Source organism: Homalodisca vitripennis, chromosome 2 (genome assembly GCF_021130785.1).
Source record: "Homalodisca vitripennis isolate AUS2020 chromosome 2, UT_GWSS_2.1, whole genome shotgun sequence".
Taxonomy (NCBI): Eukaryota; Metazoa; Arthropoda; class Insecta; order Hemiptera; family Cicadellidae; genus Homalodisca; species Homalodisca vitripennis.
Genome location: NC_060208.1, coordinates 48850225 through 48875624, shown reverse-complemented (window position 1 = coordinate 48875624; position 25400 = coordinate 48850225). Strand labels below are relative to the sequence as shown.

Sequence of the window (25400 nt, the reverse complement as noted above, 5' to 3'; positions counted from 1 at the left end):
ATGAAACCAACCAGAAAATGTATTTTGGAAACAATCGCTTCTTGAAGAACAACAACGAAAGTATTTTGCCATCCTTACCGTCGCATAGAGAGGGGGAGGTGGGGGTGGTTGTTAAAGGGTGGTGAGAGGAGAGGAGGTCAGCTGATCTGCATCCTAGCACTGCCAATCGATGCAACGTTGCCATGTCGTGCGTTGTTGCGTTAACTCGCTTTTGTGCATTCTTGTAAAATGTATGCACAAGGCATTTGGGAAATCATATTTAAGAAATATACGAAATTTAGCAATTTACAGATCGAGTAAAGATGTTCGATGATCAATGCTTTAATATAAAATGTTGTGTCTACTAAACAATGGGCGGACAATGAGATTACGATATTAAGTTTCTCAAGCTCTCGGTGACCTGGAGAAAAAATAACGGGAGGCTAAAACACCTTACACCTTACACTGTGACAAAATTTTCCACCATTCAATTCCTATTCAAATTTTCTAATGCACCATTTTTTATGTTTGTTAAAAATGTTATGATATCTTTTTAATAACAATACTTGAAAGATATTTAATTACTTGGTTTTGAAGAAATATTGTCTTGTTTGCGAATCATAATATTTATATTACTTTAAACTTTAAAATCATATATAGCTTAAAATATTCTTAAGAAACTTGTTTTAATTACAAACGTCTATTTTCATTTTAAATGTCATGTACCTCTATATTTAAGTAAGAAAATGAAGACTAATTACTCTAATACTATTATGATTATTATTATTTATGATTCAAGAGGAAAGAAGTGTATCAGTAACTACTTCTAAATTTCTGAGGTAAATCCCAGTAGTAGCAGTTCTGCTAGTCCTACCTCCTCAAGGAAACTAAACATGTACATGATTGTCTTCCAACATATTTGGTAGTTCTTCTATTAAAACTTGATGTTTGCATAGGAACTCTTCTTGCTTAATGCACGTGTTATTAGTAGATGATAAGAGCGTTTCCTGTCCAACCTGATAGAATATTCAAATGCCATCTACTCTAAATACAAGTTTTCCTCAGACGTTTATTGAAGTTACAACTCTTTTTAAACTTTAAAGGATCCTCAAGTCACCTCCATTTTATTTCCTGAGTTGTTCTTTGGTAATCATAGCTCCAGATTTCATCCCAGACATTTCTTGTTGTTTTTCTTTCCCTTAGTTTATATTTTTATGATTTTTTTTACTCAGACCGCATCATGGCGCATTGTTCATTCTCCGTAACTCAAGTGTGTTCCGGCACCCGAGGATACAAAGTGTATTATTTCGTTCCACATAATAAAGGGTCCACCAACAGTTTCACATTATACCACAGTAACGGGAGAATTCAGAGCTCAGATTGTAACTTCATTGTCGGACAAAATGGTGACGTCTGGTTTTATATACTTTCTATTTAGGTTTCACCGTACGAATTTTCATAACTCACGCCTGTGGCTACAAACATTTATGGTTCTCCCAACGACTCAGAATGCTAAGTCCAAATAATCCTGTCATCGAACTTCCACCCGCCTGATGGTATGCTCCTACATTACATTATTTACATTTTCTGTCCACCCTTTTTTTAGTAAATAGTATATGGTTTCTCAAATTTGTATTTACGAGTCATTAGATCGCCAGTTAGTAGCAATATACCAGTCATATTTCTTCCAAGTTACCTCTACTTTCTCCCACTCTGACTAATGTTTCGCCAAAATTTAAAGTGAGAGATACAACAAGACTTGGCTGATGTCAAGTTCATTGTTTCTGTACGCTCGTATGTACACTTTTCCGCTATCTTCCTACTGAAACTGTGACCAAACTTGCTAGCACAAGTACTGACTCCATAAGTGACGTTAGGTCTCCCTATAATAAATAGTACGTACATCTTAATATGTTTATCCTGCACTCCATAAATTCTCCAAAGTGTAATCCTCTTACAAATAATTAGGAAGTAGCTCTCTTGTTGACTTTCTTGACATGGTTAATTATTAAACACGTGTATAGTTCATAAACTTGAAGGCTAACGTAGTATGACAGTAAACAGTCACATAAACTCTGTTCCCTCAACAAATATTCAAAAACTACTACCTCATCAAATTATCAATAGGACAAACTGTTGTTTTGTAAACAACTAAGAAGTTTGATTGTTTTAACGGTACTATTAATTCTACAAGAATAATAAACACTACAAATAAAATAAATACGCTTTTTTAACAAAAACTGTCTTTTGAATTCTGCCATAATTAAAATTGAAACATATATAAACAGACAAAATGATAATGAGAAACAGGAGAAGCTTGTTAAATCTTATTGTAACGAGGAAACCTGACGCGAGCTTTGTAGCTAGAAATCCTTACAGTAATCGTATAATCCTTGATAAAGCAGCAAGATCTCGTATTTTATTACCAGACTTTTTAAGTGGACTATATTTCTTTTTCATATAAACAAAAGTGGTTCATTTTATATGTTACAGGAATGATAATATATACGTCACGATAGCCTTTTACGATATGCAAAAGATTCCTTTGATACAAACTGGGTTCAGTTTGAAAATATCCATCCCTCAATGTTTCGATGTATTTTAAATTAATAAAGTAACTGAGGATTCGATGTTAATATACGAATATTTTGCTAATACATAAAAATCACTTGAATGACTGATCATCACGAATCATCCGCATTTAGGTGTTTTATGTACATTTTTATACGTTCTTGTCCACACAATAAGGAGGCGAGGTTCTTCACTACTATTTATACTCTCCAGTTTTCAAACGATTGTTCGAATCGATATTGATCTACCTGTAATCATGTAAATGTTCGCGTTTTCAATGCATATAGATAACTATAGTGAAATTAACGGATAAACGAGTTTTAAAAAATGGATTGTGAATTGCACAGTTTTATTGAGGCTTTATCTTACATAAAGTACGGTACATTTAATTTGTGTAAAAAATGTTTTTTTTAATATCGAAAAACATTATTCTGTAATTTTATTATTATATGTAGTCGTTACAAAGAGATTAAATAAAAACTCTTATTGCTGTTGTTTGTTCACCATTCGTTGAAAATGTAAACTAAATTGGAAGTTTGCGTTGGCAATTGAGAATGCCCTCTGACCATTGGTGATTCTGGATATTTATTTTCATGTTAAGGTTCAATATTTTTGTTACTGATTGAATCTGGTGATTGAGCAACACATTGATATATAAATTCTAGATCTTCAATGAGCTGGAACGTTATTAAGACATTGTAAGGTGTCTCTCTTAATTTGTTAAGGTTTAAGTTATCTTCTAAAAAGATAACCAAATGGTGGTTTTCAAGAACTAAATGGCACGATAATCACATTGTATAGAATTTATATTTGAATATTCCTAAACACTCAATTGCAGAATAAAATCGTTTTTTCATTATTATTTACATTTCAAAAATGTTTATAGTACTAATTACACTAATAATTATGGTTTAATTTTAAGTGTGTTAATATTATTTCTTATAATGAACTTTATTGTATAATGTTATTTCCTTACGTAGTAAATATGTTTGATATTGGCTAGTACTGTGTGTTTAATATTTGTATGATGACATATATTCTATTTGTTTGGAGATGCAGAAAATTATGTGATTTTGTATAAAGCACGATTGCTAGTTATTTAGGAAAGTATTATGTTGTATTAAATATTTTATAGGGATACATACAGGATTGCCGTAAAAGATTTCCGTAAATAATTTTAACTGGATTATAGTAAAATAAAGTAAATATTTGTATCGTACGCTGATTTCCATAAAAGGAAATGATAAATTTGAAAATATTAATGCATTATAAGATGATAAAGGAATCTTATCTTAACAAAAAAGTAAATCAACGAAAAATGTATTTTTTTATATAAATATTATGTCTTATTACGGGCTAGGTAATGCAATGCCTAATTTGAAATTTAGTTTTTAGAATAATTGAATCTAACGTTCTAGGTTTAATTTCAGTAATGATAAAACTGTTGACTTAATCTATTAAATGGTATTCATAATAAACTTTAAATTTTTCCAGTGTACAGGGCATATTCGTTATAACCTAGATTAAGAAAAACTAAAACTAATTTTCAATACAAAATTTCAAACCACACTGACAAAACAAGTATATTTTTCCATGAAAAACCTTTTCATAATTTTATCAGTGTATAGAACAGAAGATAATTAAGATCAAGTATTCACTAGTTTAAGAAAACTTTTCCTATTTTCTCCCAGTCGATTTAATATTATTTCATTTAAAGAAGAACCATTTCACCATATACACGTCTAACATGATAGATGATAAAGGTCAAAATACGTTCAAAAGATGGGAAAGGGAGAAAGAACACTGAAGCGAAGTCTTTGACAACATTGTTATACAACAATGAGTTCTGAATAGCCAATCATTGTAGAGATTGGTTTTTGTGCCGTTGGTGGGGAGACAATTGCATTGTTGACAGCGATAGGCTATCATAACACTACTGGAGGGAAGGAAGTGTATTTCTGGATAAAATATTACTAGGAGAAATTTTCGTCCTCGAACCCATTTTTTTAAACCTTATACCTTCAAACATTTCCCTCATAGACGACCGCCAGAAAAATGTATAATGCTTTGCCCCTAGATTAAAGTCTAGTACATTTTTAACGTTGGAGAAGAATGAATGGATTAAGTTGAGTTTAATTGTGACCATATTGTTATAATACTCAAAAATTAATCCTAATTTTAAAACATTATCTATTAACGATAGTTATTTTTTTTACAATTGCGAGTACGAAAATAATTTGACATTAAACGCTATTTATTGGAGTTGGCCCACTGTTTTCGAACATTCTAAAATATTTGCAATCACCTCTGAACATCTCATGGTGTGCCGCAGGGCTGAATTTTGGGACCTATTTTGTTTTAAATCACTGTTATGTATTTGGTTTAAGTAAATATGTATTGAATATCTTATAGTTCTCATGATGACAGAACACCTTTCTCTGTAATACGTGTGTTCTACTTTACAATGGGTGCCATCACCATCCTTACTCAGGCCTTAAGAAGTCCCTAAGCCTCCATAGGATAGGTGTTGAACACTATGAAAGATAACTGTATCTTATTCTACTTTGCTGTTCTAAGGCCAAAAGTTTCAAGCCTCATATGTGTCTTTGGGCAAATTCACACGGATTACGAGATGTTCTAAACCATTGTTAAGATAATGAAGATCGTGGAGTCCACAATAGTTCTATTGGGTATTATACTATGAGTGGTGAATATTTTAGTAGGAAGTTCTGTTGTAAGTAACGGCAATTCAAATTCAAAAAGGTTTATTCGAAAATAAACAAAATTCACAAATCTGCATACACCTTATTATACTCTCCACAAAGAGTTCACGTCTACGTGTGAAGAGCAGGTCGTAGAGCAAATAGTGTCACACAATTTAACAATAAGTTTTAGGATTAAATTTAGGTAATTTGTAGAAATGTGTAAAACTCCCATTACAATCCAGCTTCGTATAAAAGACTGGATAATTATCCGGATGTTCCAATTGGAATCCCCAACAAAAGCGTTGTGGAGCACTCTACTTGGAGAGCAAGATGTCTTTATGCTCCCATTGGGTCAGTAACGAGCTTTGTCAAGTCTCGCTAATTGAGAGGCTTTGGACCCCTTAGAGGGGTATAATCGAATACGCTTGCTTGGTATGTATTCCCTATGCCAGTTTGGATCTTTAGCGCACACAGAGAACATGCGCCTGGTTGTGCACCTCTACGAAACGTGACTATCATCTAACTTTTTCTGATTAACACCGAATCGAAACAATGTTGACACAATTAATTATCCCTTCCGGTTTGTCGGTAGATTTTGTGTCTTAAAGTGTTATCTCAGAATATCAAATTAGAGGTTATTAAATATTTATCGATCATTTGACCTATGTTTACATTTCAATGTATTCATTATCTACTCTCACACCGCCCTCGTGAGATGCAAACATCATAAAATCAATCAATGTGTTTCACTATAAAGAAAAACCTACCGGAAACCCAAATTTGTAATACATTTTGAGTTGTTTGAGCAGTTCTTAAGATATCGTCAGATTTTTTTATCACCTCGAGTCAGTGGCTTTGCTATCGCTCAGCCAGCCAAACCATCCCGTTACATTAAACTGAAGGTAATATTCCACTTTAATTTGAAATTTTACTTCAAAAAATTCAGTTCAAGATATCATATAGCACATTGTTAACAATAACCGATTTTGAAGCTAAGTGTATTACTCAAAAAATCTTAAAAGTCTTAAACATTTTATTTCAAAGTATTTTTCAATTAATTTAAATAATGAAATTCATATTCTAAACATATTATCTATTCTATTATATAAAAATCTAATTATGTTTGCCTATGTGCTCGTGTGTATGTATTCGTCACGTAAAAACTACTGGACCGATTGTACATGGACATCCTTAGGGTCCCTGGTTAACGTATAGGCCTATTGCTATTTCGAAAATTCCTCTGGGCTACGCTCCACTGCTCTTGAAAACTCCCTTTTTGGATAATCAGCTAATAGTAAATATGATTTTGTAATTAACTGTCCCTTTTAAACATTATAATTTGGCAACACAATCATATATTTAATTAATTTAAGTACCATTTTGAATGTCGTTATCTTTATAGTATTGAAAGCATAGAATAAACTTACAAGTAACAATTCTTCTAATTTTACCTTCCCACCGATGGGCACTAATGTTAAAAAATATTACAAATGCAACGCTTGATCATTAGTATTAAGCAGATATCAAAGACAAGTTACTGTCTAACTTTTGCTACAGATTTAAAGACTATTATAAAACACATTTTAGTTGTTTTGGTTTTTATTACTTAATTAGGCTTTTTATAAAAACTCAAATACGCCATCGGACATATTTTACACCGGAATAAACTATAATGGCTATAAGTATACACTTTGTGACCGAAATTGCCCTCTCAGAACTACGTACTTGTATATATTCTTGATCAAGGCATCAAAGCAAAATCAACTTTCGTTTCAAAATGACACATAGCCACATTATTCATCGTGAGTGTGTTTACTGAAAAGCTTACAACTTCGTCTTTAAGATTCCTCCACACTGGGCTAAAATAGTTTAATTATTACTGAGTAGTTTATCATGAAATATTGGAGATAAGTTCTATCTAGTTATTTCAAGGGCTTTAAAACTGTTTCGCTCTCCAACTTGAGGGCCCAAAAACACTGCTCTTTAAATTAAAATGTAAATTGGATCAGAGTATTTTAATATTTTTCAGTAATCATCACCTAAATCAGGAGTGTTTATAACGTCATATAAAAGGAATTTTCCCACGATGTTCCTATTTTTCAATAGGAAAGTGTGTATGGAGACTCTGGTAGTTGCTAGTATACTTAAAACTGTAATACTGATAAGTTTATTATGAACGTATGATTACTGTATTAATCAATCATTGCACAACATAGTATGAAATCAAACTAACAGCTTGATAAAAAATATAGTATTTTTTAGAAATAATGTGTTTTTTAGTGTGTTCTGTCAAAGAATGTATGTTTACTAACTGCATCATTGTGATTATATAACGTTGTAACAGAATTTTATCACCAAAAACCAATGACAGTTTAATTCAGTACTATCCCTATAGATTTATATGATCAACATATGTCAGTATAGTTTTAATTATATAAACTTTTGTAAAATCATCAAAATTTACTATACAATAAATAAATCATGTCTAACAAATGTTCTATTAATTATATTACTATCTCAATGTTGAATATGATACGCTTAATATACAAATCAATATATTTCATTAAAAAACACGTCTAATATAATGGTAAGGTTTTATCAGTAAGGTCCAATTTTACTGATGAAAATTCGTATCGATATGTACGAGTACAATGTTCTTTTACAAAGAATTGCTTTTGTGTTTTTTTAATATTTTGAACAAAAGTCATGTATATATATATGTTATATATATATATAATGTATGGTAGCACATTCACCCGGCAAGTGAGAGATCCGGGTTCGAGTCCCGGCGGAGCAAGTACTTTTTGTGATTCAATGTTTATAGAAAAAAAAAAAAAAAAAAAAATATATATATATATATATATATATATATATATATATTAACATTATCATAAATTTTATTAAGAGTGGTAGTTTATAATTAATACATTTATGAAAGATTGCAAACTAGTTTTCACTGAAAAATGGAAATAAATGTAAAGATATATAGCTGCATTTTGTTTTGTTTGTAAGCATACAATTTTAAAATGAGCTACTAAAGCGTAAGATTTCTAATCAGGTCATGTTAAATGTAACGTTAAGGCACTCGAAATTTAAATTTAAAGAGCTGGATTGCCCTTATATAAATAGCTATTTTTGCCAGATCCAATTATTTTGTTATACCTGTGCCGGCTATTGATGTTCGTCCAGGCCACGCAGTCAGACTGATCCGTGGTGGAGCTACGTCATCACAGCAGCCAGGTCATCTCCCCAGCCACCGCACCTCCCTCCATCCTGAACAGAACAAACATTCTCTTACTACTCATAGTTATTGACGATTCAGAACTGCATCATAACGAAAGAAGGGTCACCTCCCCAGCCACCACACCTCTCTCTATCCTAAACAGAACGAATATTATCTTACTACTCATAGAAATTACCGTTTCATAACTGCATCATAACGAAAGACGGGTCACCTCCCCAGCCACCACACCTCCCTCCATCCTAAACAGAACAAACATTCTCTTACTACTCATAGAAATTACCGTTTCAGAACTGCATCATAACGAAAGACGGGTCACCTCCCCAGCCACCACACCTCTCTCCATCCTAAACAGAACGAATATTCTCTTACTACTCATAGAAATTACCGTTTCAGAACTGCATCATAACGAAAGACGGGTCACCTCACCAGCCACCACACCTCTCTCCATCCTAAACAGAACAAACATTCTCTTACTACTCATAGTTATTGACGATTCAGAACTGCATCATAACGAAAGACGGGTCACCTCCCCAGCCACCACACCTCTGTCCATCCTAAACAGAACGAATATTCTCTTACTACTCATAGATATTAACGATTCAGAACTGCATCATAACGAAAGACGGGTCACCTCACCAGCCACCACACCTCTCTCCATCCTAAACAGAACAAACATTCTCTTACTACTCATAGTTATTGACGATTCAGAACTGCATCATAACGAAAGACGGGTCACCTCCCCAGCCACCACACCTCTCTCCATCCTAAACAGAACGAATATTCTCTTACTACTCATAGATATTAACGATTCAGAACTGCATCATAACGAAAGACGGGTCACCTCCCCAGCCACCACACCTCTGTCCATCCTAAACAGAACGAATATTCTCTTACTACTCATAGATATTAACGATTCAGAACTGCATCATAACGAAAGACGGGTCACCTCCCCAGCCACCACACCTCTGTCCATCCTAAACAGAACGAATATTCTCTTACTACTCATAGATATTAACGATTCAGAACTGCATCATAACGAAAGACGGGTCACCTCCCCAGCCACCACACCTCTGTCCATCCTAAACAGAACGAATATTCTCTTACTACTCATAGAAATTACCGTTTCAGAACTACATAAACACGTAAGCACAATGAATTTATAAAAAAACCCTATTAGATATATAACATTCATTAAATTTTACTTTTACCGCACTTCAGTGTTCAGTCAGCCTCTTTACGTTTACAACAAATTCACAATACCATAACAATTAATATTATATTTAACAAAGTTATCATTCAAATTATATTATCTCTTAAATGTGGCGTTTGCTAGGATAATAATGAGGATAAAAGATCACTTGTTATTACGTTCTTAAACCTTTTTATATATAAAATAATTTATTGCAGTTCGTACTTTAGCAAATGGGCCCTAATCAACTATTTTTTATTCAGGGGATTGGAACTCACTTATTTGTAAATAAACTTGTACATTTGTTTATTAGTACAGCATTTTTCTACAGTTAATAATTAAATAAATATTAAAAACAGGTTGAGTAGACACCTGACATTGGACAATCTAATAGTTTGTTATGGATCATCTATGAGTTAGTATGAATTATTATAACTACGTAGTAATTATTCCTATGCGTTATTCCGTGTAATGTAGGTGAGCAATCTACTGGGATCTCTGGCTACACTTTTAATGGAATCAAAATGTTAAGAGCTACATTAAAATAAACAACATAAACACCAGTCACTACTTGTAATTGAATCTAATTTATTATATAAATGCTTCCGAACATACGTTAACTGATAATAAATACGAGTAAGCTTAACAGCTATTGAAGTTGGATATAGCAATGTCCCCTATCTCAGACACTAATATTCCATACAATAAACCCTGTATTACGCTATCCACGATTATCCCTGAATTTTCGTGATATTATTAAGAGTATCTGACTAACATGCAGCTTCACGAATAACGATTTGAATGTTCGGATTTCGAAGAAGTTTTTTTCCGATGTCATTCCTTTGTTTGTTTTTTATCACACCAAAGGAAGTTATGTTCGGACTGCCAATCTTTTTGGGTACAACATTCACAACGTTATACCCAAAGGTTTGAGTACACAGCGAGCTGTTTTCAATTGCAGTTCAATCATTTTGCATTCTACTTCAGGAAGATAATAAATGAATAGTTATAGATTTCATGGATATCTATTCATTGTAATCACCCTGGTGACGCAGTTTCCGGAAGATTTTTTTACATTTTCTTTGATAATGTCCACCAGAATCTAAAACTACCATAATTCAAAATTTAAGTATATGAGACTTTGAGTCCCCGGCGAAGCAAGTAATTTTTTTTATTCAATGTTCATTGAAATTAAAATCAGGCTATAGCCGTTTATACCAATTTAATGAATATATTCATATTATTTATTTAATTATTAAAAGAAAATTATTTGTATTTATGACTTCATAAGTACTTTTGCCATGAAGAATTTGTGTTGATTGTATTATTTATAGATCGTCGTTACAATTGACGGGCATGTGAACAAGGTAGTGTTAAACGCAAGAGGGTACTCGAGATTGATATAGGATATGGTTTCTGATAGACATGTTTTGAGATGTCGAGGGGATCCTGAAAACCAAGAAATATAAAGAAAGGTAATACAGCGTCGGTGATGCTCAACCGATTGGCAGGTAATAGAAGTCCTCTGTCGGCTTAAGTAGGCATCCTCTTGAAGAAATACGAAGCAGTTCAGTTCTGAATAATGTCTGCGCTGATGTAGTACATATTAGTGTTTACCCCGTCACAAAACTTTTATTTCCTTGAGTAACAGTATAGCCTAGATGGTGATATCTTCTGTTGGTTACATCTAGGATGATAGCAAACATTTAAAATTGTCTGTTTATTATTTATGTTAGGTCCAGGGTCAGTTTGTGGCGTGGTGTAAAGTGCTTCTTGTTATTGCCTTCTTACTTACAACAAGTTATGTGTTATATAGCAAGTATCAGAGAGTCAGACCTATGTCAGAACAGAGTGGGCCAGAAGATAAACATTTACAGTGTGAAACTAACCAATTCACAAAGTTCGGTGGTGGGATTCTGCAATATCCAGAATCCATACTGGTCAAATGTGTATGGGTGACCTTCTCTTTTTCTTTTTTCTATACAAAATGCCGTACTGAAGTAGAAGGGATTCAATTCTCCTTTAAAAATCCAAAATGTATTCTTTCCGAATCGCGCTCTTAGTTACTAGTGAGTACTGCACTGAGAGATGATCGTCACTTTCAAAATATAAATTAAGTACTAGTCTTCAACAGATCTTTACAGTAAAACTTGGAATATTGCTTCTGTATGAAATTTTACAGTAAAATGTACATATATTACTAATATAAAAAATAAACTTTGCAATTCGTAAGGACTTTTATCTTTATTCTTATTTATTTTTAAATAAAAATTTTATCGGCATATTGCGCTAAATAGAAATTGTTTACTGCAACAAAATAGTATGATATCCATTAATATAGTGTATTTTTGTTTATATACATAGTGTAGCATATTTTTATGAATTTATATAATTTAAAACTGTACGTATGGCTTATAGACAAAACTATTGATAATTAGTAATTTACATATTTCTTACTGAGGCAAATACAATTATCTTTCTGGAAAGAAGCGTTTTGGTTCAAATGGAGTTAAAGCTATATCGACATATTAATTCAAACGTTTACGAGGTATTTCGAATAAATAACGGTCTATAGGAGAAGAAAATCGTCAGAATATTTGTACAAATACGAGGATATCTTACATCTCGCTGCGATATGAGACAGTGGTGGTGGGGAGAGGGTTGTCTAGGGCACTTAAGGACGACCTACTTGGCTTTCGCCCCGGCCCATTATTCCAGCATATATTCTGTGTTAAAGAAACATAATCTTTTTTCAATACTATGGCTTTTGTTATTTTATATTTCTTTTAAATTTGTTGATTTTTCGAGATCTTTTATTAAAATATGATCTGTACGAATTTCTTATATTTATGTACGTATTTGTTGACTTTTTCACTTACCTTTTGTTATTACAATTTGTTATGTATGCATTTATTTCAAAGAATTAAGATACAATAGATTATATCCTCCAGTACTAGGGCGTACCAGTGTTTCACGTTACCAACTGGTAACTATATTAATTTAATATTTAACGTAATTAATTAGGTATTTAATAGTCACCAGATTTGCAATTTAGCATATTCTTTATATTGTCGTATAAGCTTCTATCTGTTATCAAGCGTTATACTGAAGCCAAATTGAATCAAAAAATATTTGTCCAAAAATGTAACCGTAATTAATTTAAAACAGTTTTATAGTATCAAATAACAATTCATTGTAAATTGTGTCTCTCTGTGAACTAGAGAGGGTGAAAAAGACTGAGATGAACTGTAACACAGAGTAGGCTGTATGTGTGTTGGCTGGTGTAGAGAGGGGGCAACTAGACTGATGACCGTTGCTATGGCAACATCTCCCCTCACTCTCTCAGCCAGTTGGTAACAGTGTACTTCAGTCGGTACTGCAACCAGCTGGTTGCTGTTTTGGATGTAGCTCCCGCTTTTGTTCTTAAATATGTTTTTAATGTTATAAAATCGTAAATTAAGCAACGGTATCCTTTTTAGGAAAGTAACAATTACACAGTTACAATGTCACCTAATTAGCTACTTTTAAAACGGTAACAAATGTTAACAAACTAACAATAGCGCACAATATTCTGAAATAACGCTGAGTTTAAAAATATGGCAATGCTCAGAGATGTTTATTTCAGTTTTTATTACTTTATAACTTATCTTTTTAGTATAATTTAAATAAAGCAAGTAAATATTATTTAATTTAAATTAATCACTACTTTATTTACTGAAAAATAAATAGACTAATATAGAGCAAAGCAGACATCTAGATATCAGTAATGTTGCCGAATTCGTATATTTTAAATTAAGTTAACTTGTAACCTGTTAACATTTCAATTTCAGATGTTAGTGAATAAGCAAATATTTACTAATTACAAATTATTAATTTGTTGTGAAAATATGGTTATAAAACTGTAATTAAAAGTATGATTATAATTAGTTTATAAGTATCTTACAATTCACCTGTGAATAGGACTTGGGACTATATGTTTGCCGCCTACCCCTCACAACTTTTATTCGGTAGCACTCATACTCTTCACAGTTAGCATGTAAATCTCTCCTTTGGGGAGTTACTTACCATATTATTCGATAATAAACTCCATGACATATATTGATGTTACGTTACTGACTGTGTTGACTATCTGTCGAGTCGAAATTAAAGAACTACAGTTACCTGGCTGTCTTACATTCTGTTACCTATATTGGCTACTTAAGAATATGTCTACAACTAGATGTACGGTAAGTATAGTTACAACTTATCAGAATGTTTGTACAGACTATCATATGTATTTAGGAACTGTTGTGTATGTAGTACTAAACTGCCACAGACCTCCACAGGCACCATGAAACAGTGTGAGATGCCATGACTACTTCTTTATTTCTCAGCGCTTTGGTTTTAGTTCAGAATTAGATTTTAGTACAGTTGACAGACACATTTGACTTAGGACAGTTCGTTATTGTCTGATGCACAAAGCGACAAAGACGCTGATGTTTTGTTAGTAAGTGTGAGTAAAATACCTGCGTTGTTTGCGGTGCAAGGTGCGAATCCTGTACTGGTAACGAGGTGTTTTTTTTTTCACATATGACATTTCACACGAAGACGAGGACATTCCTCATTGTACTTAATCCTGAAAAGATTTGTGATGCTCCCAGTGTGACAGGATGCTTAGAATGAGTAAGATGGAGGTAGGGGGCACATTCTGTCGAAATCCCATGATGAGGAATATAGGCCTTTATTTCAGTCTTCGGAGAAAAGAAGCTAAACCTCTTCTTCGAAGTTCTGTTCCAGCTTCCTCCAGACAAAGCGGGCAGGAGAGACCGGGTTAATCAATACTATCTCAGTTTAGAATTGAAAAAACTCTATATAGCCCTGCCCTCTCCAATAGTTATCCTCCGCATTAAACTAGACCTGTAGACTACCCCTTAAACCAAAATATCTCGACTTCTAGACATCCATTAGGTTGCCTAGATTTAAAGGACACACAGATTTTGCCGTGCCCTGTATATGTGCTAATGGCAGCGTAAACCAATATTGAAACCTTCTGGGAATTATGAGGTGTTAAGTGATGACTGACTTGGAGGAACAGTTTTGAGATTAGGCCTAATATTCTTGTCTTTACAAAAGTTTTTAAAGGTAAGTTCGTAGAAGGAAAGCACAGATTCATGGTAAACTATAACTTCACGATACTGCTATTGTGCAGAATATTTTCGTGAGAAAACGATGTTAGAGGAGGTAAGAATAATAAGGATATTATATTTTATCGTTATAGGAGGTGCTTGTGATAAACGATCAAGGGGTGACGTATGTGATAGATTAGGATATCATATTGTTCCAGTAACACCTCGACATTTCATTGCTGTAATAAATTATTCATATCTATGCAGCGATGCTATAAAAGAAAATGTTAAAGGTTGAGTTATAAAGAGGAATTCTGCTTATCACTTGTAGGCCAAATAGCTAACCTCTTTAGGCCAGAGGTGATTCTTTAGGATTGCAGTCATTTATGCTTATCATTTTGAAGATATTGATGAGACGTTCGCTATTCTTAAGTCTTGAAATCATTAAAACTGATTTTTTATATGTGGAAAATTCCATAATTTTTATGGATATCGAAACTAGTTCATCGGACCATATCGTACCAAACTTTCTTAAAACACCTAAATTACTAACTGAGCTACAGCAATCTTACAAAAAAACTTATAAATGTTACAAGCACAGTACGAAATAAAAAAAAATAGGATCACGTCACGCCACTTGTCGCGTAACGGGCTTCCCTACGGTTCAATGAAAAATGTCAAGTCGAAAAAGTTAAGTTTCGTCAAACTACTGAGTGACAGGCTTCAACTACGCTCAGCCTGCACCATCATCAAACTCATATAAATGAAATTTCATGCAAAATTGAAAGTCTATAGGACAGTTCGTTTTCGAGATATCGTGCAGAAAGATAGATTGATATGAATTATTCCAGCCCTCGTGTGATAGGCTTTGCTAATGCTCAGCCAATAAAGAGAATAAACGAATCATACCAAAAGATTTGTGATATACCATAGCTATAACAACACATGGGGCAAGCTATGTTTCAAATTCACATTATGTCAGGTTTTCTTAGTAGTTCTGTTTAATAATTTTAGTATTTTCAGCCGCAACCGATTATACCATGCATCAGATTTCTCTGATGACAAAGCGAAAAGATTACCCACTCAACTGCCTTTGTAAACGATCAACTCCTGCCAACCAGGCAAAACAAAATACCATCGATAATTGCCTGTCAAGATGATTGATACTGGTATTGTGGTCGGTATCGAGTAATAAGATACTACAGACGATGAAAATTTGAAATATATCCATCCACCTTTTTAAAGAAAACTCTCCCTACTCCGAAATAAAGAACAATTTTTAAAATGTATGTTGAGATGATGTGAAACAAATAGTGATCAAGATGAATATCTTTATCTGAATTATTTTAATAATAACAGTATAACTCTTGAATATAGTTAATGTTTCAAAACTATTTAGAGATGTTCTAGGTAGTACTATCTATAGTGTCAGAAACGTAGAACACAATATGGGCTACAATAAAATAAAACTAAATATTTTTATAAAACGATATTTACATTATGCGAGACTAGTATTTTAATGTCCTTAATTAGTTTATTTTGCATTCTTTATATTTGTCTGACTGATTTTCAAAAGTAGAAGTAAATAAATCATAACGGTAGATAAATTTAACAAAACATCTAAATAAAGATAACGATTTGAGGAAAATTAAATAACAGAAAGTATTTCATTTAGAGGACTATTTAAATCAATTAATGTATTAATGAGAGTCCATTATTCACATAGAATATGAGATGGCCAAGACCTAAGCAGTAATTAATGTTCAGAGCCGTGTCCTCTATAAACGTATAATCCAACTCCTCCCCATATATCAGTTTATCCGGATCTTGCGGCGTCAGCGTGGCAGTGGCTCGGTTAGTCTGCTTAACTTGCCCTTTCCGAATTTACAGTTTTTCCAATTGAACTTTTTCCAAGTTTAACAACAATTTCAAGTGCTAATCGTAAGAAATCATTCATAAAACTTGCATAAAATTGGGTTATCATGATTAAATTGAGTATTACTTTGTTCTTTGTACGTAACAATGTGCAGGACTTTATCAGAAGTCGGGTTTCCACAACAGCAAACTACTTTCCTCCTAAATCTTTGAGGAAGTTCTAATATTACAATATTGCTGAAGTTAGTCGTATAGTTACTGTATTGTAATACAGTATAATTACATACGTTTTGTGTTCGAGGATAATGAGGCAAATGTGCGTATAAAAATCAAAACCTATTCATGGAAATTATATTCATTAAAATCATTCGTCAACTCAATACAAACACTTTAAATGAGAACTACGACTTGATAGTATTTCTTACTACCAAATTTTTTAATATTATTTTATTCCTTCCATGTATCCATAACTGTTTGTAACAAAACAAAACTTTATCAAACCTTTATTGTTCCAAATGTATTGTAAGGTAATTTTGTATTCTACAATGTTTTCGTTAGATGATTTGTTTTGTATTCCACCTTATGGTTCTAAAATTTTTACAAAGAAAACAGTTTAAAATACCTACTTTCCCTCTGTTCACTCCCTCCTACATAAACCCTGATACTTTACACCGAGACATTTTTCTACTAATTAATATAAAATTAACTATATATTTATTAATATATAAATTATAAATTAATATTTATAAAATTTGTAAATAACAAATTTTTAGAAGGTAAATGTTGTTATGCATTGAAGTTTAAAGACTATATTTGAGGTAATTTTACCATAGTAATTCATTATCTTCGTTACAAACCATCCAATTTTAAGGAAAGGAGTTTTCTTATCTAAATGGAACTAATTGACGACTTTTTTCATTAGCCAAAATCCATGTCAGTCTATATCAGTGAGTACAACCTAAGTCAGGAGACACACTGTGACCATTGCTGTTTGGTCAAAACGTGTCATAAATACTTTTTTAAGTTATTGTAAAAGTAAAAATTATTATATTCGGACCACAAAAATAAGGCAACTACTGTATTTTAGAGGCCATTAATTACGCCAACGAACATATAAGTACGTTTCTTTTTTATTTCGAAGTGAAGAACCCCTGTTCCTCCCTCGTACAAAATTTTGTGTAACGGGGTATGTGTGGGAGCTTTAAGAGACCTCGACTATGTATAGACTACAATAATTATTGTTATTAGTATAATTCTACAAATGAAAAGATAGTGTAACTCAAATATTTATCTCGGAACTAATAGGGTGCTCAGCCTTGTAAATTAATTGTTATTAGAATATTTAAAATTAGAACGCTGTTCTGATGTCTGTATTTCCATCAATTTATTCAATCAATGAGTACCTGAATTGTAATAACGTAGACTGTAAGTTTTAAATAGGCCTAATTAATAATGTTTTTTTAATCTAAATTTTATCTTGTTATTTATTTTATAGTGTTTTATAATTATTGTTAATTATTTATTTGTTTTTTTTTTACTCCCTAATAACTCCACATCAGCCATTCTATTGTTATTTTTAAGCATCCTTGTTATTTGTTATTTACTATAAATTTTATTGTGGCTCTTGTATGTTTCGTATCTGAATGTTAAATAATATGTTCTGACTTTATAATGGATCATGTTGCTGTTGTTGGTGGCTCAGTAGGACAATCTCTGTTTGTTTATTTTTCTTATCTCATTATAATGCCATTTGTTTATTATTGACAATGTCCATTGCTCACAAGGCTTAAAGACAATAAATATATTCTATTCTAATATATTCTATTCTATTCTATTGGAAAATAATTAACTTCTACAATTTTGAACAAATGCTCTGATATTGGAACAGGTTTTTACTTACAGGCAATTCTTTCAAATAATTTGGTCCAAAGCACTTTAAGAATCTATAAATAGTGATTTATTTCTTTGGGAATTCAAAAGACGTTATGACTTAAAATTAACTGTTTGTGTGATGCTACTAATGTTATCAAATGTTTTCCACACTTTAAAACAGTGGTTTTGTTGTATTGGTAGTATGTTTATTAGGCAAGATAATGGAAAGAACGAGTCTCTTCTATTTCTCTTTACAATAATTTTGACAAAATAATGTTGAGTTTTTTCCTATCCATCCATGTTATTCTTGACCGTTCTTTACCATCCGAACAGCACATTGCATTCTTGAGTGAACTAACGCGTAATATTAACTTTTCATTAGATAATCGTGACATATGTTGCTGATGGTAATTTATTTCAGATATTGAATATTCTGATGCAAGATTTTAACTTCTTTAGGATAATTTTTGTATGATATTCCGATGACATGTTTATTAGAAATAAATACCAAGATCATGAAAATAGCTTACTTACTCAACACTTCTGCAATAACAAATACCAGCAGAGCAAGTCTAGTTATGTTTTTGTTTTTAATTCCGTCTAATAACTGCTATGATTAGTATAAAATATTGCATTCTTTGTTTTATTAATACTGACTACCATTATAATTGCATATAATATGCCCCTTAAATTTCCGAATCCTGTTTAATAGCCCAGAGTAAAATAATGCAAACGAAGTAATGTGTCAAATGCCAACGCAGTCGAAGTGCCTGTAATCTCTTTCAAAGTAAATCATTTTTATGAAAAGAGGTATTACCCACAAAGCTGAGTCTTGTGGCACTCCTTGTCATTTTTATGAATCGGAACGAACTTTATAATGGCCCGAACGCTGAGTTTAACTTTTTCTGCAAATACATAATTCAAACACTCTTAATTATATGCGTTAAACGGGATAAATTTGTTTAGCGACAGCCTTGACGTAAATATTTTAAAATCAGAAGATATTTTACTCTTTTGTATAACTGAATTTATTTCACTTTGTGTGGGCGACGCGTTAAAGACTGTTGGGTATGTAACCCTATTCGATTATCTATGACTTCAGATTAACCTACGATAAATTTTGTGTTTATCATCTCTACCAATTCCGGTTCTAATAAATTTTATTAAACCTTGCTTTATAATTCAAAGTTCTAGGCGCAGTTTTCACACATCCCTCAGTCAACTAATTTATCACTTTCCATTACACTTCAGTCATCTTGACAGCTTCAAATTGCTTGGAACAATATTTATTTTCAGTTTCATTGATTTCTCAGGTTAATTTATTACTGTATTCTCAAATTATTTCAAATATATTTCAAAGTAATTTCTGAAGTGAACATCACAATAGCCTTTTCTTATACGCTCTTACAATACGTAGTTTTATTCAATTTAAATAAATATTTTTCGTCGCCGGTTTGACCAGTTTCGTGACACAGGGAGTGTGTTGAAAGGACATTAAACGGAATTTTATTAGGCATGAAGTCTCAGTAGTTATGAAGAACGTCGTGGACTGTCGATTTTGGTAAATTGAAAACTTCGGACTATCGACTTTCTGAGGCTTCTGATGCAAGATTGTCGGATTTCTTCAATTTTGTCCTCACTTGTTTTTGGCCGGCCAGTTGAATGTTAAACTAGTTAAACCAGCGACGAATTGCTTTATCACCTGGCAAATATTGACGTCAATACATACGTAATTCTAAACTGACGCCGCACACCAAAATTCTATTTCATTTCTGCAAAGCCAAAAAAAAGCCTTCTGTTGCGTCGTAAGCGACTGGCGCCATGCGTGTTAGTCACAATAGCGAACTGCCAACGTGCAGCTGTTCTGCGCATGCCCATGTCAACGTTTCTCTTCATGTTACACGTAAAACAAAACTTAGCTATTTCAAATTCAATTTGACGTTTAAATCGTCAAGTTATCTTGAATAGTTCTTTAGGCCGTTCCTTTTTCTTCATTCTTTTTCGGAAACCCTTACGTTGTCTATGACAACATATCCATATTTTTTTATTAATTTAAGCACTATTTTCAATGCTTTTTGCATTTATAGTGTTAAAGCATAAATTAAGCTAGATAATAGCAACCTTTCTTATTTCAACCTTTTCAGCAATCGTTGTTGAGCACAGAGTACGAAAACATCTAGGTAATAAAATTAAATTTTGTAGCGAAAATATATTTTTAACTGCACAATTTAGCAAATATTAAGTATGTATTGCATGGAATGCAGATAAAAAATAAAATTACTTTCTAGGCTTTACTATAAATTTAAAGAAAATTATAAAACTCATCACAGTTGTCTATCGATGTATGTTGGCTTCTCAAATCTGTGTATGTGTATGTAACAAGAAAAACAAGGTCGGGAAACAAGGTAACTATGGAGCAAAATATACTGACAGGAGTAAATTGCATTGGCCATAAATATAAACTCGAACCAGAAGTGCTCATACACGAGTAAAGCCGTGGGTAACCGCAACTGGAATCACAAAGCAATACACCAGACACTAAATGTAATAGTTTAATATCATAAAATCCCCGAAGGACAGTGCATCCATTTTTCAATCCATCGTATTATATCATAAATACTTTCACTGAGAAAGCTAAGAACTTCAACTTTCGGTTTCTTCACATTGGTCTAAAGTAGTCCCTGTTTTACTGAAATAGTTGGAAATATTCAATCAAATACATGGAATGCGGAGGAATTGTGTGTGACGCCGTGGGTAAACGCTAGTACTTATTGTAATTTTATTCAACAGTCTTTAAACAATGTTATATTTTGCAACACTTAGGGATTCTACTTTTAATACACGAAATCTCACAGATTCAATGCAACAACAAATTGATATTTATAAGGAGTCGTTTTGCGAGACCGGTGTAATCGTTTTCTTTTCATTCATCCTTTTACTCATAAATAAACGATTAAAATTATTTTCAAACATAAAAATATATTGATTCAATTATACCAACAGTTTGCAGTGGTGTAAGAACGTGTTAAAATTGATTAAATACGTTAATTTATAAGTTTATTTGACGTATAATATAATTTCAATTATTTTAGGATTGTCCTAAATGAATGGGTGAATACAATTTTTAAATAAATAGATTAGAACTAAACAAGTATTTTAATTTATACAAGTTCTTCTAATATTTATAAACATGTTTTCACAAAAATGTAGCCTACATAAGTATGAATGTTTACTTTAACATCTTTGGAGGATTTATACTGTATATTTATACATTTGAGAGAATGTCTTAGATATAAAAGTAAAGTAGTCTAGTAAATATACTCCACATTTAGAGAAAGAAGGGTGGAGATGTCAACACCAGTGGACGTATCTGACAATATTATAGAGCGGTGAGGGGAGGATTGGGAGTAGAGACCGGAAATTGGATCTGCTGACGGAAATGTCATGTGTTATTGGTGATACTGGAGTGATTACAAAACTAGGGGAAGCCCCCGGGCACGGTAACCTCTGATTTCTATCTGCTACTTAGGAAACTGTGCACTTCAGGATTCGTTTCTACTGGTCTTGGTGGTATGATCCTTGATGAAATGCAGCAGCTCAAGGTTCATACGTTGTTGATGTCCTGAGTCGAGAATAATGTCTCTCCTTGCTCTTAACTTAAACATAATGGGATGCTATGAACTTTATCTCAATAATATAGGATTATATCCCAACTATTAATTTACAGAGTGTTCCTGAATTATTTTAAATCCTCTCATGATATTAGGTATATCCTGAGTATCGGAATAAGACCTTTATATTATAGAATACCAGTTCATGAAATACCTTCGTTTTGAGTGCTGCAACATCCAGAATTAAGCCAAACATTGTTCTATCACTTTATCTGCCCCAACACACTTTAAAAGAATTTATGAACTTCATGCTTAGTTTACTTCAAAACAGTTCATAGTACTAAAATATTATTACATTCAAGTTTTTATGATCATTTTATAGTTGTTTATTTTTCAATAATGTCTTTAGATCTCTTAAATCTTTTCATTTAATTTCTGGGTAGTGAAAAATTGCACTTTTAGTTTCACTATTAGTACCTCCATAAATCATAGACGTTTCAGGTCAATGTGACCTTCGTTTTAGGTTCCTAACTATCGCAAGATATATACCTTTTTAGAATTTTAAATATTTATTAAGGTTGAAAAATAAAATAAATGTATTTTAATATGACTGTCTAATTATTATTGCAGAATTCCTAATTTAGTTAGGCCTTCCCACTAGTTTGAGCATATGATGATGTTTGACCCAAAGATGAATTTCGGTAATTAAATGAGTATTATCGTACACCCTTATTTTTTAACATTTGTTTACATACATTTACACTTACTTATATTAATTACCAAATGTATTTAATTTAATAACACTCTCCACTAAATTTACAATATATTATAAAACATCATTAATTATTTAGTGTTCATTGGTTATATTCTAAGAACTGCGTAGCTTTGAATGTTTTTAAAGTTCTTAGTTTCTAACTTGTCAATAAGTGCTCTAACGTTTTGGTCAATAATATTGCAAAGCTTAATTGTGCAGTATTTATTAGCTTCAGTAAATAAATTTAAAATAAACTACATAAGTATGGTTAATAGGCCTGTTGCAAAATATAATATTTCAATTCAGTTAGCTTTTTAAAAACCTATAAAATAATTATTATTAAGGCATCGTCTCGTATGAGCTGAAATAAAAACAGAGAAAAGTGTGCAACTTGCAAAGTACAGCCTCCTAGAGTTTTCCAGAGCCTACAATAACAGAAAGTGTCGACTTATCTGATGTTGTTTTATCTGAAAGTCTCTTCCTACTAAAGCTCCCGAAGTCTGAAAGTCAGCCTTAAAGTCTTATGTGAATTCTTCCACCTGCTTCCACGATACGGCTGTTAGAATGAATAGGTCAATAAAACATCTCCATTGTAATGCGAATATTGGTCACGTGACCAATATGGGTGCAAAACCCGTAATATCAATTTCAAATGTATTGTGTTTTTATCTCGAACATTTATATTCTCTCTTGAGGAATAGTATTTATTATATTAACAATACGTATATTTTAGTTAGAAAATGGTAGCCTAACTAAACTAAATAATGATATAAAATATAACATTTAATAGATTAAAAATATATAATTAGTAATAGATTTTACAACCCAAATTCAAACACTAAATTTGTTTCCGCATAGGAAACAAATAATATTCAGTATAAAATTCAGTTTTCATGGATTACTTTACTGCTAATCGTTATTTTTGGATTAAACTGTTATGAAAATATGGGTGACGAAAAATGCTTCGGGTATGCTGGTAACTCTTCGTGTCTTACATTTCATGTTCTTTGTTAACTTCCTTGAGGTTTTTTTTGTTTTGTGTATTTTTAATCTTTTGTTCTCTGTCAGGCTCTTTATGTATGTGTCCCATAACTCCCTCCTGTCCCTCAATTTGTATGTAGAATAATTTATCTAGGGTAAATTAATTCTAGACAAAGCCTTCAGATAGAAAGTTTAAACCGAACAACACCGAGTAGTATTTTCCATATTACAGTCATTAAGTTATTCCCCACATTTATATTCTCTACTTTATCAAGGTCTCTTGTTTTAAATCATAAGTAAAATAACACCATTAAACCTAGGAAGGATGGGATGGAGAGTAACATTGCAAATGCTGTTAGACCGAATGTGTCCGTTAATGCTCTGTTCTGCTTAAGAAGAAGCATATAGAACCAGTGTAATACCATGAGGAAAATCGCTATCCGACAGTATACTTTACTTTTCTTTGTTGACTGAGCGTATTTTTGGAATAGTTTCAGAGGTGACATCTACGGCTTGAAATAAGTGCTTAGTTATGTTGAACTTCAATGATACTATCATTAAAACGTCCAGTTGCATCATGACATCCACGGGAATGTAAAGGAATAGTTGTGCAGTTCTGTCTCTGTTGAAGAAGCAAGCGTCTCGTCTAAGCCTGGGTATCGGGCAGGAATCAGTGACGAAGGGTTCTACTCCCACACCAGATGTCACGGTGCAGAAGAACGTCGGGACTCCCCAGCCGAGTATGGAGTAGAGTGTGTATTGCACCCAACTGTTATGTGATTGCTGGATTGTTCTCTGCTGTAACGGTCGCCTCGCATCAAACCACAGATCTAAACACATCACAAATATCCAGCTTGATATGGCCAGAAGGCTGAACTGAATGAATACTAGATTTAATTTTCTCTCGAGATAGATATATATGACAGAGAAAAAATCAAGTAAAGCTTGAGCTGCTAAATAGTTCATTATGTGCTTTTCTCTTAAAGTCCTTGTTTGCCATTCCTGTACCAAATTTTTGATAACTACAATGAGAATGGTAGTGGAAAGTAAAAGCAGGAGGATCGAGATAAGAACAACACAAAAAGGCATTGTACTAATTTCTAAATTATTTATACCATAACGTTCTATTGTAAAAATAAAAGGCATTCCAAACTTCCAATTCACACAGTAATCACATATATCAAGGTAATATAAATCTTTTGTCAAGACAGTTTTGTACTCCGACACGATGCGCCCATCGAGTGCTTCATATTTAACACCATTCATGTTATTTCTGTCACACATAAGAGTAGTACTATTAATGACTCGAACATCCCATAGTACGTTCCGTAGTCAAATGTCTTCTGGGAAGGTTGTGGCAGTACATATTGGATTTTCGATTGAATCGAAAGTCTCTCCTTCAGAGCAGCATTCGATGGCGCAGATCTGAAACTGGTCCTTGCCGTATAAAACTTCATCACCTGACCAGTATAATCCCGAATGATACATGAAACCTGGAGACTCCAAGTTCCCGT

At 32.6% G+C, this 25400-nt stretch overlaps 1 protein-coding gene across 3 annotated transcripts in view; it reads right to left on the bottom strand.

Moving 5' to 3' along the window:
* The window catches only part of LOC124353925 (inactive rhomboid protein 1), a 291736-nt gene that overhangs the window by 207901 nt on the left and 58435 nt on the right, over positions 1-25400 (bottom strand). For all 3 annotated transcript variants that reach the window (XM_046803984.1, XM_046803985.1, XM_046803986.1), the window contains one exon: positions 8418-8528. The gene's annotated coding sequence lies outside the window, so the exon portion shown is untranslated. The remainder of the gene's footprint in view (positions 1-8417; positions 8529-25400) is intronic.